We start from the raw sequence: 14,060 nt of genomic DNA, 5'->3' as shown, positions 1-14,060 counted from the left end.
CCGTGACGCCGCTTCCGGCGGCCCCGGGGCCGGGGGAGGAGCCGCGGCCTCCGCTCTGCGCTGGGGAGGCCGCGGCTGCGGCCGTGTGGCCAGGTCTGGGCTCCCCAGCTCAGCAGAGACGGGCAGCGGCTGCGGAGAGGCCAGCGAGGGCTCCCAGGGTGCTCAGGGGATGGGACGTGTGAGGAGGAAAGGCTGCGGGCCTGGGGCTGCTCAGCCTGAGCTCAGGGGCACCTCAGCAGCGCTCACATGAGCAGGCGCCGGTTCTGTCAGACTGCACCGTCTGAAACCTGCGGCAGCTGCCGCCCCACCGTGTATCGGCAGCCGGGAGCAAGGCAAGGGGCTGGGGGCTGGGCCTCTGTCCGAGGGTGGGCTGGAGCAGAGCTGTCGGGCTGGAGCAGAGCTGTTGGGCTGTTGGACTGGCTCCCTAAACGAGGACAAACCACAGAAGCAATTTAACAACCCTGAGTCACTCCTAAAGCCCATCCATCAACAGTAGTGCTTCAAAGGGCCTTTTTTGTCCTTTGCTGCGTAGAACAAGGAAATAAAAAGCAGAAATGGCTGCTGATTTCTTGCCTTGAACACCTCATTAATGTTAGATCTGCCTTTAACTTTTCATCCTGTTTAAGATGAAAGTGTTGTAGCTGCAGGTTCCATATTCACAGGTTTGTTACCACTGGCTGTTCCTTGGAGGTTTCAGGATTTCCTCCTCACAAACACCACAGGGAAGTGATCACCAACTCAACCCCCCCTTTAACTCCCAGGGAGATCTGGATGTGCCCAAGTGAGTCATTACAAACTTTACAGCTTGTGTCTTTGTTTTGGTTTTCGTTTTGCAACTCACAAGGATCCTGTTTGGTAACCAGAGCAGCAGCTGAGTTCACATCAAGGCTGTTAAATTAACTTGGTAATCACGACTGATAACAGGATGGGAACGATGATGCAGCATTATTGGTTCAAACCTTGAGGTTGCTTCACACACAACACCCTCATCTGCCACCTCCCCATCCCTCAGCCTGGGCCCTGCTCCCGGCTCCAGCTCTGAGCACAAACACACGTTGCATTTCTCCTGCAGTCCGGGAGCACATTCGAGGCGATCAGCGGAGTGAGCGCTTGGGTGGTGACAGCAGGAGGTGACCGACCCCTCCCGGCTCCCTGTTCTGCAGCCCGGTCCCGCCCGGCGGCCGGAGTTCCATCGGTGCATCTCGTGTCTGGCCAGCAGAGGGAAGCAGAAAGATACGTTCCAAACCAAATTGCCTTGCCAGCCTTAGCTCTCCCGGGCGGCTGCTCGAGTCCAGCCAAAGCTCACAGGTGCCAAGGGCCTCCTGGGCTTTCTGGATCCAGCTTCCAAGGTGCTTCCTCAGCTGGTGGAAGGAGGGAGCCCGTGGCCCTGCTGTCTGGTGACCACATGGCAATAGCAGAACCCGGGAGATTTGGGGGCACTGGGCATGTAAAGCAGGTAAATCCAGGAAGTGTTTGCCATCTCCCCTCTTTCTTCTGCCTTTGGCATCTTCTCTTTCTTCTCCTGCCTTTGATCTCTTCCTCCTTGCTTGTCTCTCCCATCTCAGTCATATCAGGAGTGTATTATCTCAGGGCTGAATAACAGCAATCAAGGATGTGAAGGACGAGATGAGGGAAAATGATCAAGGTAGAGAAGTTGCTTAAATGCCTCCTGTAGGCGCCATCAGTCTGCCTGGTCAGCTTCCAGCAGCTCCAGGTGACCTGGTGCTACGTTCTGACTGAAAGACAAGAGGCAGAGCGTTCAGGTGGCTTCACAAAGCAACTCCCTTCCCTTTGCTGGAAGGGCAGAGCGGGCAGGGAGCCAAACCACAAGCTACACAAGGGCTTGGCTGATCCTTAAGCTTCATCCCTAGGGAAAAGTTCCTGCAGCAGGTAGGGGAGGGGAAGGATCAGCTCCATTAGCCCTGGACTGAGGGGGCTGAGGACAGTTTCCTCCATCAAAAGCACTTGACTGTGTCCTCCTCAGCACAGGCTGTTCTGCAGCACATTCCTTCAGCAGGGTACTCAGGAGTAAAAGCCAGGACGTGGAGTTCACCCACTTGTAATTTAGGCAACGTAAGGAGCTTATTTGCTTCTAAGTACCTGACCCAGAACACCTCACAGCTGAGCTGACCCACTTCTGCAACTGCCAGCTTGCCACCATCCTCACACGTCCCCACGGCTACCAGGAACCTGGGGTGTGCAGGGTCTTTGCTCCAGCCTCACCTCACAGCTCAGCACCCCTCACGTTGCCAGGACAGGACCCAGAGCTGTGCAGTCACCTCAGCACGAGGTGCCTTCTCCAGGGTGTCTCAGAGGTGATGAAGGGCTTTGGCCAAACACAGAGCTGGATGTGCTGGCAGAAGGGCTCTGTAGCTCCTTCCCTGACACATGCTCCCCTGAAAGGTGTTAGTCAGGAAGGTGCTGTGGGAGTAGGAACTGCCCTGTCTGGGGCAGGGCTGAGCGTGGGACTCCATCCAAGCCTCAGTGAGCTGGTCAGCGGGAGCAGCTGAGCCTGGGCACCAGCAGGGAAGGGCAGCTTGCAGATGCAGGGTTTTATCAGCTGCTTTGGAAACCTGCTGCAACTTCAACAGCCAGTTCCAGCAAACTGGACCAGTCTTGCTTCCCTCAGCACAACTCTCTTGTCCTCAGAGCACAGGGTGGAGAACCTCAAGCACGTGGCAGTGCCTGGCAGAGACGCAAACCCAGGACCAAGGCAGTGCAGTGTCTGTTCTGCTTCTAGTTCAGGGGATTGATAAAAAATAACCAGCTGAGGCTCCCTGCCTACTCTGTGTGGCCAAGCTCCCAGCCCACGTCTCCAGAAGCTTCCTCCCCTAAGCTTGTTGTCCTGGAAGTGTCTCACAGGGGCTGAACTGGAAGCAGCCCAAGTCAGAGCAGCTCTGCTGAAGCTCCCAGGGCTGCAGCACACACCTCTGCTTTTGGTCTGTCCTGGAGCATTTTCCTACAAAGAAAAACACGTGGAAAGGTTATTTGTGAACATCTGCTTTAGAACTCAGGTGGCACTTGGATGAGAGAGAGCAAATCCTCAGGGACTGTGTGTGCAAGTGACGAGAGCTGCAGAGCCAGGGTCTGAGTCCCTGCAGGCCTCTTCCACCTTTCATGCATGTGGCACACATTTGAGTTGTATTATTTATAACACCATTGCACTTGTCCCTGCTGGTAGCAAGATACAGCTCTGAATAAACCTGACTAGTACAGTGATTTGCCCATGATCTCACTTTAAATCAACAGCATCTCCAGTAGACAACTCTGCCTGCCCACTCCCAGCAGTTCTTCCCTTCAGTCTGCTCTTTGGCAAGACCAAGCAGAGCAAGAGCCTCCCTTCTTCTCCCCTTTCTGGTTGTTTCTTAAGGGGCAGAGTGTAATTCCAGGGTGGCTGCTGCTGGATGGCCACCAGCACAGCTCTTGTCTGGATGGGGGGTTTTAATCAACCCCACACTCATCCTGTGCAGGCTTCCCCTGCCCCACGTTTAACCTGCCATCGTTCCTGCTCCTCCCATCCTGTGCAAAACTTGTGTGGTCAGATCCTTCCATTCAGCCTCTGCACGAGTGGAACAATGTCCAGACTCTTTTCTTTTCCCCTCTTGACTGCACATTTGCCTCATTCCTGGTCCCATGCATCCTCTTCTCTCTCCCTCACTGTTATGTGCTGGTTTTTGGGGGTGGGGGTCTGGTCACCGTCAGAATCCAACTCTGAAATCATCAGAACAGGAACCAAGTTGCTTCCAGGCACTTCCAGAGTATTTTCCACTGGTAATTGGCAGACAAGACAATTAACAAACTTCACATAGTGGCAGAATGCTCTCAAAGAGCTTCAGCTCTTCCCACCCTACATCATTTCATGTTTATGTTAGTCTAAAGCTACTTCTTTCATCTCACATTGTCCCAGACCTTCCAAAGTCCCACTGTTGTTTCTGGGGCTGGCAGAAGCTGGGCACGTTACCAAGGGCACTCAGGCACCTCGTGGGACCACGGGTGAAACGCTGCAGGCAGCGTGCACCACACAGGCAGGGCTTGATCTATTTGACTCTATAAATAGAAGCCCTCCCAGTCTCCTTTTCACAAAGCCCAGGAAGAGAGCAGAGACAGGAAAGGTGTGGTGGCTGCACATCATGCATTCTGCCCACAGCTGAATTAATGAGGCCCCACTCAGATGTTACAGGTGAGATTCCAGCTCTGCTCTGGCTCCCACTCTATACAAATTGCCATGTAGACAGGAGAGAAATTTGATCTTCCTCATGCTCAGAAACACTGAGTCTCCGTGCAAGGGGAGACGTGCGTGAAGGGATTATGGTTTGCAGACAATGACGACACCCACCTCAGTGCACAATTACAGTTAGGGTGTAACATTTGGGGGTGCAAGTGGCTGAAACCCCAGGGCCAGGGTTCTACAGTGTCACTCATCACCCTGCAGAGATCAACAGCTCCTCATTGGCAAAGACAGGAACTGGACACTTCACTGGCAAGAGGAAGGATTTCATCTCAGCCTGATTTCTAAAGCTGCAAGAGTCACCTGGTGCCTTTGTGTTGGCTTCAGGGGGCTACAGAGCTGCCTGTAACTGCCTCTGCTGGCTGCATCTGCAGTAGCCACTGAAGGGTGTCCTGGGGATGTTTCTGAAATCCAGCCACGAAGGGAAATGATTTCTCATTTGTTACACTCAGTTTTGATTCAGGTGGAAGCCCAACAGCTACTCTGAGCTGCTCTGTAAGGGCCTCTTTAAATTCTGCATGAACCTTAAAGCAAAACTGTCAGTGCTGTTGGTTAAAGTGTAAAGGAGGTTCCACCCACACACACAAACACTTGGTGGGATTGTTCAGAGCATCGTGCTGAGCTTTCTGCAATACATAAAGTGAGTGTTTTCAGCATCTGCTCTAACACAAGACCTGAAGGATGTCTTTAAGGTTTCTTTTGCAAGCTGATGAACTTCACCACCCCAAAAAAGAAATCAATGAAACTTGGTACCTGAAGGAGTACCTTAGTACCTGTCCAGCTGCCAGTGCCCACAAGATCTTGTCATGTTTTCAGCCCAGGCAAGACTTTAGCAAGGGAAACTCTGGCATGTTTCAACAACTCTTTGCTTGGAGAGCTGAGAAAATCCCCACTCCTCCCAATCAGTTCTGGGTATGCAGATTTTCATGGGAGACAAGGCCAGAAGGTGTCACAGCTAATTGTATAATGTCTGTGATGTTTGATGTTCCAGAAAACACTGGAACTAGCTACAACCAACCCAGTTTGGGTGCAGCTCTCAGGGCAGCTGCCCTCAAGCACACATCAGACCAGGGGAGGAAAAACACATCCCTGGCCATGGGATGGCAGCAAGCCCTGTCCTTGCCACATCTCTAGCTTTGATACTGACAGAGCCCACGGCCTCCCAGGGGGTTTCACCCCAGAAACCCCTCCTGCATTGGTTATGGGGAACTTCTGCCACGAAGGTGAACGTTACATCTGACAGACAGCGGGCTCTGAGGTTCAGCCCCAGAGCTGGCACTCAGGGCTGCCTACGTACACTTGATGTAACTGTTCTGTGCCCTTCCACTGGCTGTGGAGCTGTGCCAGCCTGTATCAGCTGAGGACCTAAGCCTTCAGGTTCAGTCCCTCAGCCTCGTGCTGATTCACCCTGTGTAAGTCACTTAACTGTTGTGTGCCTGCTGCTCCCCTCCCGTGGCACGGTGACCAGGCTTCCCGGGGCTGTTGCAAGCCTTAATCCACAGGAATTCAGAATGCTTTGAGATATGGAAGACATTAACAAAACACAGTTATTAGCAACGATCAGATAGTTTATAATAGCATGTGCACTGCCAATGGACTTTCCTGTTCCTCCACCGGTGTCTTGCTGTAGCTGTGAGCACCTTGGGATTGTTTTGTTCTCCCTTGGGGAGAGTTTTTGGCTGTTTCTGCACAGCCCATTGCAGCCATTTCCCAGTGAGCTGTTCCCTTTCCACACAGGACATGCACTGGGTGGTGAGGCAGATCACCTTGGCTCTGGGATATCTGATGACTTTGCAGGGCTCCGTAAGCCAGAGCGAAGACGACGTAACTTAATGAGCTGCCACTCGTCACCTGAGCGGCTGCACGCACGGCCTGGAAGCAACTCCTGCTTTTACAGGAACTTCATACAGTTTGAACATCAGCAGAGGTGTTTTAAACAAACAGGTCTTGCCTCACGAGCTGGGTGTGCAGGGAGCACACGCACAGAGCCAGGGCCCCGCGACATGGGGCAGCCGCCTCTGCTCAGCCCCTGCGCCGGGGCTCTGAACTTTCCTGCTGTGACTCACTCTGGGACCTGCCCCAGCATGTCCCACCTTGATTAAACTCGTTTGCAGGCCATAATTATTTTCTATATCATACTATAATGGATTTGCATCATATTATTTTTAACATTGTAAGAATTTGCTCCTGGGAACGGCCCTTCTTGAATTAACCACTGACTCATGATTTACTGCAGGAGATAATATCTAACCTACAAGAAGCAGAACAGGAAACTATCTATTTAAAAGATGGCAGTGTCTGATAATTTATGGCTATAGACAGAGAGACATCTGAGAAGAAAAAGGCAGACTGATGCTGTGGTCACTGCTCTCGCTCAGGCAAAAGGCAGCTTTTGTCCAGCAAGTGGAGGGATCAGCTTCTGAGGCAGCAACAGGTGAAAACTGACACACATTGGAGAAGAAATGAGTGAGAAACAAGGAAACAGTGACCCAAGCTGTGACTGTGCATCAGCACAAATGCAGCCTTGACAGGCTGGGCAGCCTCAGAGACCTGCCTGCAATCAGAGAGAGCTCCCAGATCTCAGCCCCACAGCTGCATCATTAGAACCACTCACAATGGAGACAACTGGATTTTAAATGTGGGCTTTCCTTTGTTGGTAATTACCCACAGGTAAAGTCAATTTAAAGGCATTCACAAGCCCTTTTTTCCTGAACCAGACCTCTGGATTTCTGCAGGCCAAGCAACAGCCTTTCTGGCCAGACAGTGTCTATGTGCAAAGCCACGACAGGACTAAACTTGGAAGAATTTGGACAATGGCCCTCTCCACATCCATGAGCTTTGAGCTGGGAGGAAAGATGTTGCTGGTGGTTTTGGTTCTGATCCTGCAGGATGCAGAGCACCACCACACACAAATTCAGCTAAGGAGGTGTCAGGACACCAGTGAGTCCTCCTTCCAAGAGCTCTGGGTAGGTCCTCTTGGACTGCTGCTGAGATAACCACCTGCAAACCATCCTGACAGCTTTGAGTAGCCATAAGGCATCACTGGAACACCCCACAACCCAGTGCCAGAGCCAGAGGCTTCTGGAGAAGCCAAGTTAGTGCACAGTGTACCAAGCTCCACAGTACTCGTGCTGCAAAAGAAGTCTGCTGCTGGCCCAGTGCCTGGGGAGGTTTGAGACCAGGGGCTTATCTGACAAGTTACAGCCCGTGTGAGTTCTGCTGTTTGATCCTTTCAGATTGCTGATATCTCCACTTGTTCCTGTGCTCAGGACAAAGTTTAACATTGCCTTTCAGTGCCCTCGAAACGAGCCCTGCCCAGGACAGCACCTCTCCAGTCCCTCAGTGACCTCCCCACACAGCCCTGTCACACCAGCTCCTTTCCCTCCTGGTTCCTTCCCTGGCTGATGCACTCTCCTTAGTGCCACCCAGGAGGCCTCCTCTGGTATTTACATCCCTTTCCTGTTTGTCTTGTAGGTCACTACAACATCAACCCTTCCCTCACCCAGGAGCCTCCCAAGGGTACAGCATCTTCCTCCAGGACACAGACCTGCTGCAGATTTACTCCAGAGCCTGTCAGCCACACAAACCCTCAGAGGCAAAGACAGCTCCTGTCAGACACGTCCAGCCTGGCAGAGACACCACTGTGACAGCAACACGTGCCAGACAGCCGGGTGATGCCACGTGTCCCTCCCTGGGCCAGCTCCTGGCTGAGGGCAGGGGGCTGCAGCGCTGCCCTGGAGGGGAGCCTGGGCCTGGAGCACTGGTCAGAGGGACCTTTATCAGGTGATCTCTCAGACATTTACAAACAGTAATTAAACACTGCACCACCCCTATGATTTGGAGGCAATTCCCAATCACCGTGGTACAGAGCAAGAAGCCAAAGCACACACGGCCTGGAAAAAGGTCCTTCCCGTCCCAGGCAGAGGCTTTAAGGAGGAGGCTGTTTATTTTGCATTGCCAGCAGCTGAACCCCCCTGCAGAGGAACATACCAGGCACACAGAGTCAGATCTGGGAGCACTGGGCTGCTGGTGGCTGCACAGCACCAGGGGACCTGCTGGGAAAAACGGGGGCGTTTGCTCAGCCCCTGCCAAGGCTGGGAGTCAGAGCTGGAAGCCAGAACTGCCCTTCCCTTGTATCCCATCCACTGCTGGTTTCAAAGAAATTAAAAGGCATGAGAGGAAGTTCCCTTTTCCCAAGCCCTGCTCCCCTTTGGTGTCCTTGTGAGATGACAAATAAATCCATCAGCAAATCGTTCAAGTGAATTTATTGTCACCGTGCAGTGACGTTGTCTGGCCTGAGATTAGGATCAACAATAAATGCCTGACTATGGAAAAAAATGAGACCATGAGAAAGCCTAGGGCTGTCCTTACCCAACAGGGGCATCTTTACTACATCTCTCAGCAGCTGTATCTCATAACGAGGGGTTTGTCAGAAGAGTGGGAAGCTGCAGGCTGGGAGGGAAGAAATGCCAAGTGGCATCTGATAAGGACAGAGGGCAAATTAAACATGAGGAGGGAAGATCACCAGTCTGTTTTGGCAGAAAACACAAAAACACCCCACGCCCAAGGGCCAGGGTCAGAGCCTGTTCCCTCAGCTCAGCCAGTGAGCGGTGGCAGGACCTGCCCTGGGACTCCTCCGCCAGCTCGCTGCTGTCAGCCCCGTCCTGCTCCGGGTGCTGGGCACCCAGGTCTCTACAGAGGCTGCACCCCTGGCAAGTCTTTCTGTTTTACAACAAACAGAGCCCACAGCCTTACAATTGGACCTCCCCCCCAGATAATTTCCCAAAGCTTTTGGCACAGGAGGATAAAGCATCCACCTCCCCAGGGCACTTCACAGCAGCTGCAGGTGCAAAACCCATCACCATGGGACCTGCTCCTCACATCTCCTGTTGTCCTCACAAGCAGAAGTCCTGTTTGACTGTGCTCCAGCCATCCCACCTGGTAAAGACCCTCATTCCTCTGGGCCTGGACAGTCTGTCCCTGGGGACTGCAGAGGCTCTGCACTGCTGACAAACAGGACAAAGCACAGGAAGGGGTCCCTGGCACATGAAGAACTGATTGCTCTGGAGTGCTTCACACTAGCAGAGACAGCAACACACAGATGTGACCAGAAGTGCTGTTGCCCCCTCAGCAGGAAAAAACAAACACAGCACATGGATGAACAGAGCTCACCCACAGCAGCAGTGGAGCCCTGGAGAGACACAGCACTTCTGAAAGGCCCCGACTGGGTGGCACACAGACCCTCTGTGAGTGCCAGTGGCGTTGTGATGGGCACCAGGTGCCTCAGAGCATGGCATCTCCTGCCACCGAGGGTCTGGTGCCATCTGAGGGGCCAGAGGGCAGCAGCAGCCCCAGGGCCCTGCCTGGTCCATGTTTTATGGTGTTATTTCAAAAGCACATTTGCCATGTAAAGGCCATGAAAGCATCACTGACTGACAGTGTGCCTGACAAACAGGTTCTGGGAGTCCTGGTGTGTGTAAAACCATCACTTCACTGGCTGTCACAGCAGCAGACGTTTCACCTGCAGGATCTCTGCTGGACTGGGAGAGAAACACTTGCAAGGTGCAGGGCAAGGACACCCTCCCCCAGCAGAGCAGCGTGACAGCACCTCAGCACCATCTCAAGGGCTTAATGCCCCTCTGGCTGTCCTGTCCTCCACTGGTACGAGGCAGGGACAGGGACAAGTCCTGCTGCAGCCTCCCTGTGTGGAGCAGCCCTCGCTGGCTCCCTGCAGAGCTCAGCCCCAGGCTCTGCCCATCGGCTCCTTGGTGCCAGGCACGAGCCACATTATTTTTGCAGTCAGACTCATATTTCTTGCCCTGTTTATTTCTTCTAAGACCTTCAGTCCTCCTGGGAGGTTCCTGAAGGGCTGAAAGCACAGACAATAGCAATATTTCCAGTGTTTGAACTTGCCCAGCTGCAGTTTTGGTTCCAGCCCCACGCAGAGCAGGGACACGCCGGTGCCATCGGCCTCCCCAGAGCCCTCACAGAAGCCTCAGTGGGCTCTTCTGGAGCCCTGTCCAGATCATACCCCAGGCTTAAAACATTCTGCATCAATGTGCCAACTCCCTGAGAGCTGTTCTGCTGACTAAGCTGGGACAAGATCCCCAGCCAGCACAAACCAGGCCGTTTCAGTTAGAGGAGCAGAGCCAGCCCAGTCTATTTGTGCTGAAGATCTGGCCCGGAGGGGTTAAGGATGATCACCAAGGTAAAGAGGAAAGGGACAGGCTAGAAACACCTGCAGCTGGTGGAAGAGAAACTCCCCTCTCATCTTCATCAGTCTTTTATGCCAATTTGATTAGAAAGCTGTGCAACACCAGGACCCCTCCAGACACAGCATGTCAGTGCCCCATAAAACACAGGGAGCTGCTTGCACAACCCTGCTCACGAGCTGCTCTGCTGTGGGCATCTCCCTCCCTGCAGCTGCCTGCTCACCCCCAGTGCTCAGGGAGCCTCCCCTACAGCTGCTGTGGCACATGGGCACAAACAGGGCTCTGCCAACCCCCACAGAGCAGGACCAGCAGCAGCCCCGTGCCCAGGGGCTCAGGGCAGCTCAGCAGCTGACAGCTCGCTGCTGGGCAGTGGCAGATGATCATGAATTAGCCAAAGTTCAGTGGGAAGTTTCAGTTTTTGTAGATGCTGCAATTAGTGGGTATTGCAAAAAACCACCCAAAACCTCCCCTGGGTGCTTCCATCTGATAAAGCAAAGAGAAGAGAGGTGCTGGGGAGTGACTGTGCCACAGGAGATGTCACCCTGGCAGGGAGTCCTCCCCTCGCCCTACCCTGACAGGAAAGAAGGGCAGAAGCAAACCCTGTCCCTGCCACCCTCCTGCTCAGGGGCTGGGCACTGGCACAGGCTGCCAGGGGAGTGCCCAGCCCTGGAGGGATCCCAAAGCCGTGGGGCTGAGGTGCTGAGGGCTGTGGGTCAGTGCTGGGCTGGGCAGGGTGAGGGCAGGGCTGGGACTGCAGCAGCTTCGGGGGCTTCAACAACCCAACAGCTCTGTCACTCGCTGAAGCACGCTGCCCCTGTGCCCAGAGACCCACCACGTACATCTTTATGAGCCACCGGAGTGTCTCTGGCTGGAGTCAGCACAAACCAGCTGCTGACTGTCCAGGGCAGCCCCTGCACCCGAGGCAGCTGCCGTGGCTGCCAGCACCAGCCCTCTGCAGGCTCATACTTTCACACGACCTTTGTTCCCTGGGAGGTGAATCGCCTTCATCACTCCTATCTTAATCTTCAAAAGGAACTGGTGGGCTCTGGGCAAAGAGTCAAGAATGCTCTCACATATTTGGGAGCTCTGCCTTGCGCAACAGCCGCCGCAACTGGCCTGTGCTGGAGGGACGAGCGATGGCGAGCAGGCAGCTCAGCACCCGCCCTGGGACAGAGCCGGCGCTGCCCAACCCACCAGCACTGCCCTGCACACACAGAGACCCCCACGGAACCCACCGGAGTCCAGAGTGCCCAGAACCTGCCCAGGAGAAGCACAGCCTCTGGCTCCATCCCATGCACACAAACCAGGGGGGTCGTCTGCAGGCACACGTAGCCCCAGCCGGGGCAGTTCCCACCCTGAAGAGCTTTGAGCCAGTTTGGAGTCCCCCTAAAACCCAGCAAAATCCACCCTTGTGCTGCTGGGAACCTGGAGCTACAGCACGAGATGGTTCTTGCTGCTGTGATGCAGGAACAATGCTGCCAGGGCCCACGGGGATGGGCCAGCGAGGCTGTCAGATGGGCAGCACTGGGTTTGGACTGGCAGGCAGCCCCCAGAGCGATTCACTGAGGGATGAGAGAACACCAAGAGCCCATAACACTGGGCACAAAACCCCACAGTTGGCTGCAGCCCCCCAGATCTGCAGAGCAGAACCAGCCACCTGCACTGCCAGGAGCTTCCCAGGAGCCCCAGCCAGGGCAGGGGCAGCTCCGTGGGCAGAGCACCAGCACTGAGCACCAGCACAGAGGGAGCCCTCAGGGCACTGCCACCCCCCCCGGCTGCTCTGTGCACCTTGTGGCCTCTGCAATGGTGGGGAGGACACGGTGCTTCCCTAACTCGCCCAGCCCAGGCTCTCAGGGGACTGGTGCTCCCTCTCCCACGGGCAGCAGGAACCTGCTCTTACCTTGGCCAGAGCCTGTGTCTGTGCCCAGGCAGCCGGGTTCCCCTCCCAGGGCCTCCCCGAGGCAGCACTGCTAAGCCAGGGAGTCCTGCTGAAGAAGATGAAGGAGTGCAGAAGGCTGGGAGACATCCTCAAAGGCTGATAAAGCTTCAGACTTCCCTGAGGCTGAACAACGAGGTGACCCAAAGTTCAGCAGCCTCCTGTGCTTCAGCATCTAAACCCCCTGAGCAGAGCCACTCTCTTCCCAGCCACGGGCCTCTCTGGGGGCGAGGAAAAGCTGCTGGTTGTCACTGGTCAGAGCATTGATTAGGGAATGCAGGGCTCCCTGGGTATGATTTTACCCCAATGGGAAGCAGCTGTGGGCACTTCAGCACCGGGATGAAAGTGACATGGGGTGCAGCTCGAAACACCAGCAGCTTGAAACACCAGCATTTCTTTTTGGCTTGCTTAAAATGTCACCAGGTGTGTGATGAGATCCCCCCACCAAAGGGATTTTCCCTCACAACAACCAAGACCCTGCTTTTTGTCCTCAGAAGTCCACTGAACACCCACCTTTTCCCTCAAAACTCCACCAAAACCTCACCTTCTCCCCTCAGAATCAGAGAACTCAGCCTCCTCTTCTCCAGGCTCAACACCCCCATTCCCTCAGCCCCTCCCCAGCCCCTTGTGCTCCAGCCCCTTCCCCAGCTCTGTGCCCGGCTCTGGCCACGCTGCAGCCCCTCAGTGTCCCTGTGGCAGGGAGTGAGGGGCCCAGCACTGACACAGCCCTGGAGCTGCAGCCTGCCCAGGGCCCAGCACAGGGGACAGTCCCTGCCCTGCTCCTGCTGCCACCCCACTGCTGATCCCAGCCAGGCTGCCCTTTGCTTCTCGCCCCCCTGGGCACGCTGCTGGCTCCTGTTCAACAGTGTGTGGTGCAAACCCAACCTCGAGTCCTGTCCGTGCCTCTGAGGCCACGTCCCTGCCCTGGCTGGAGGGCTCCTGGGCAGCCCTCCCCAGCTCCAGCCTCCAGAGCTGGGTGAAAACACTTCACTGTCCATCTTTGAACCTTTATTACTACGGGATATCCAAACCAACAAAACCAACAACACAGTTACAAAAGGAGTTCACGGAGAAATGTGAAGCAGCCTGTGCTTGAAATGCTCTGTGTCACCGAGTCCAATATAAAACAGTGAGTATTTGTACACGTATAAAATACAAAAGGAACCATAGAGCAGAAATGTATCAACAGGGGCTGTGGAGGCCTTGGTGGTATTTACACCCAGAGAGGCAGGGCAGGGGCGCCGGAGCAGGCAGTGTCCGTTCAGCTGGGAGCTTTCCAGCAGCCCTGGGGCTCTGTGCAGAGAGGGGAGCTCAGAGCTGGGCTCAGCCCTGCTGGAGGTGGTGTGAGGGCTCTGTGTGACTGGTGTGTGGGAGGAAGCCGGGGCGCAGGGCTGGATCCCGCGCCGGGGCGGCGTGTGGCCGGGCTCTGGCAGCCGTGCCGGGGCAGCTCCGTGTCCCAGCCGGGAAACAGGGCAGCAGGGAACGACATAAAACAAAAAGTCATCTCGTCAACTCAGCAGAGAGAAGCTCCATTTCACATCAGCAACAGCTCCTCCAGGCAGCCTCCGGCCCGTGAGGGCTCCCGGCGGCAGCGGCTTCAAGTAAAGGCCACGAGCTGAGGCTCCGGGCTGAGCCCCGCTGGGTCAGACCAGCCAGCTTTGAGAGGTCCCAGTCAGTGCTGCCC

At 55.0% G+C, this 14,060-nt stretch overlaps 1 long non-coding RNA gene across 1 annotated transcript; it reads left to right on the top strand.

Annotated features, from left to right (window-relative positions):
- The first annotated feature begins 30 nt into the window (after positions 1-30).
- LOC133627747 (uncharacterized) lies at positions 31-8,404 on the top strand. The gene is made up of 2 exons (XR_009820373.1): positions 31-1,456; positions 7,703-8,404. It is a non-coding gene; the product is annotated as an uncharacterized LOC133627747 (long non-coding RNA).
- The last annotated feature ends 5,656 nt before the right edge of the window (positions 8,405-14,060 follow it).

The sequence above is a fragment of the Colius striatus genome, chromosome 24 (genome assembly GCF_028858725.1).
Source record: "Colius striatus isolate bColStr4 chromosome 24, bColStr4.1.hap1, whole genome shotgun sequence".
NCBI classification, from domain to species: domain Eukaryota; kingdom Metazoa; phylum Chordata; class Aves; order Coliiformes; family Coliidae; genus Colius; species Colius striatus.
Note: the sequence above shows the minus strand (reverse complement) of the source record. Positions and strands in the feature narration are given on the sequence as shown.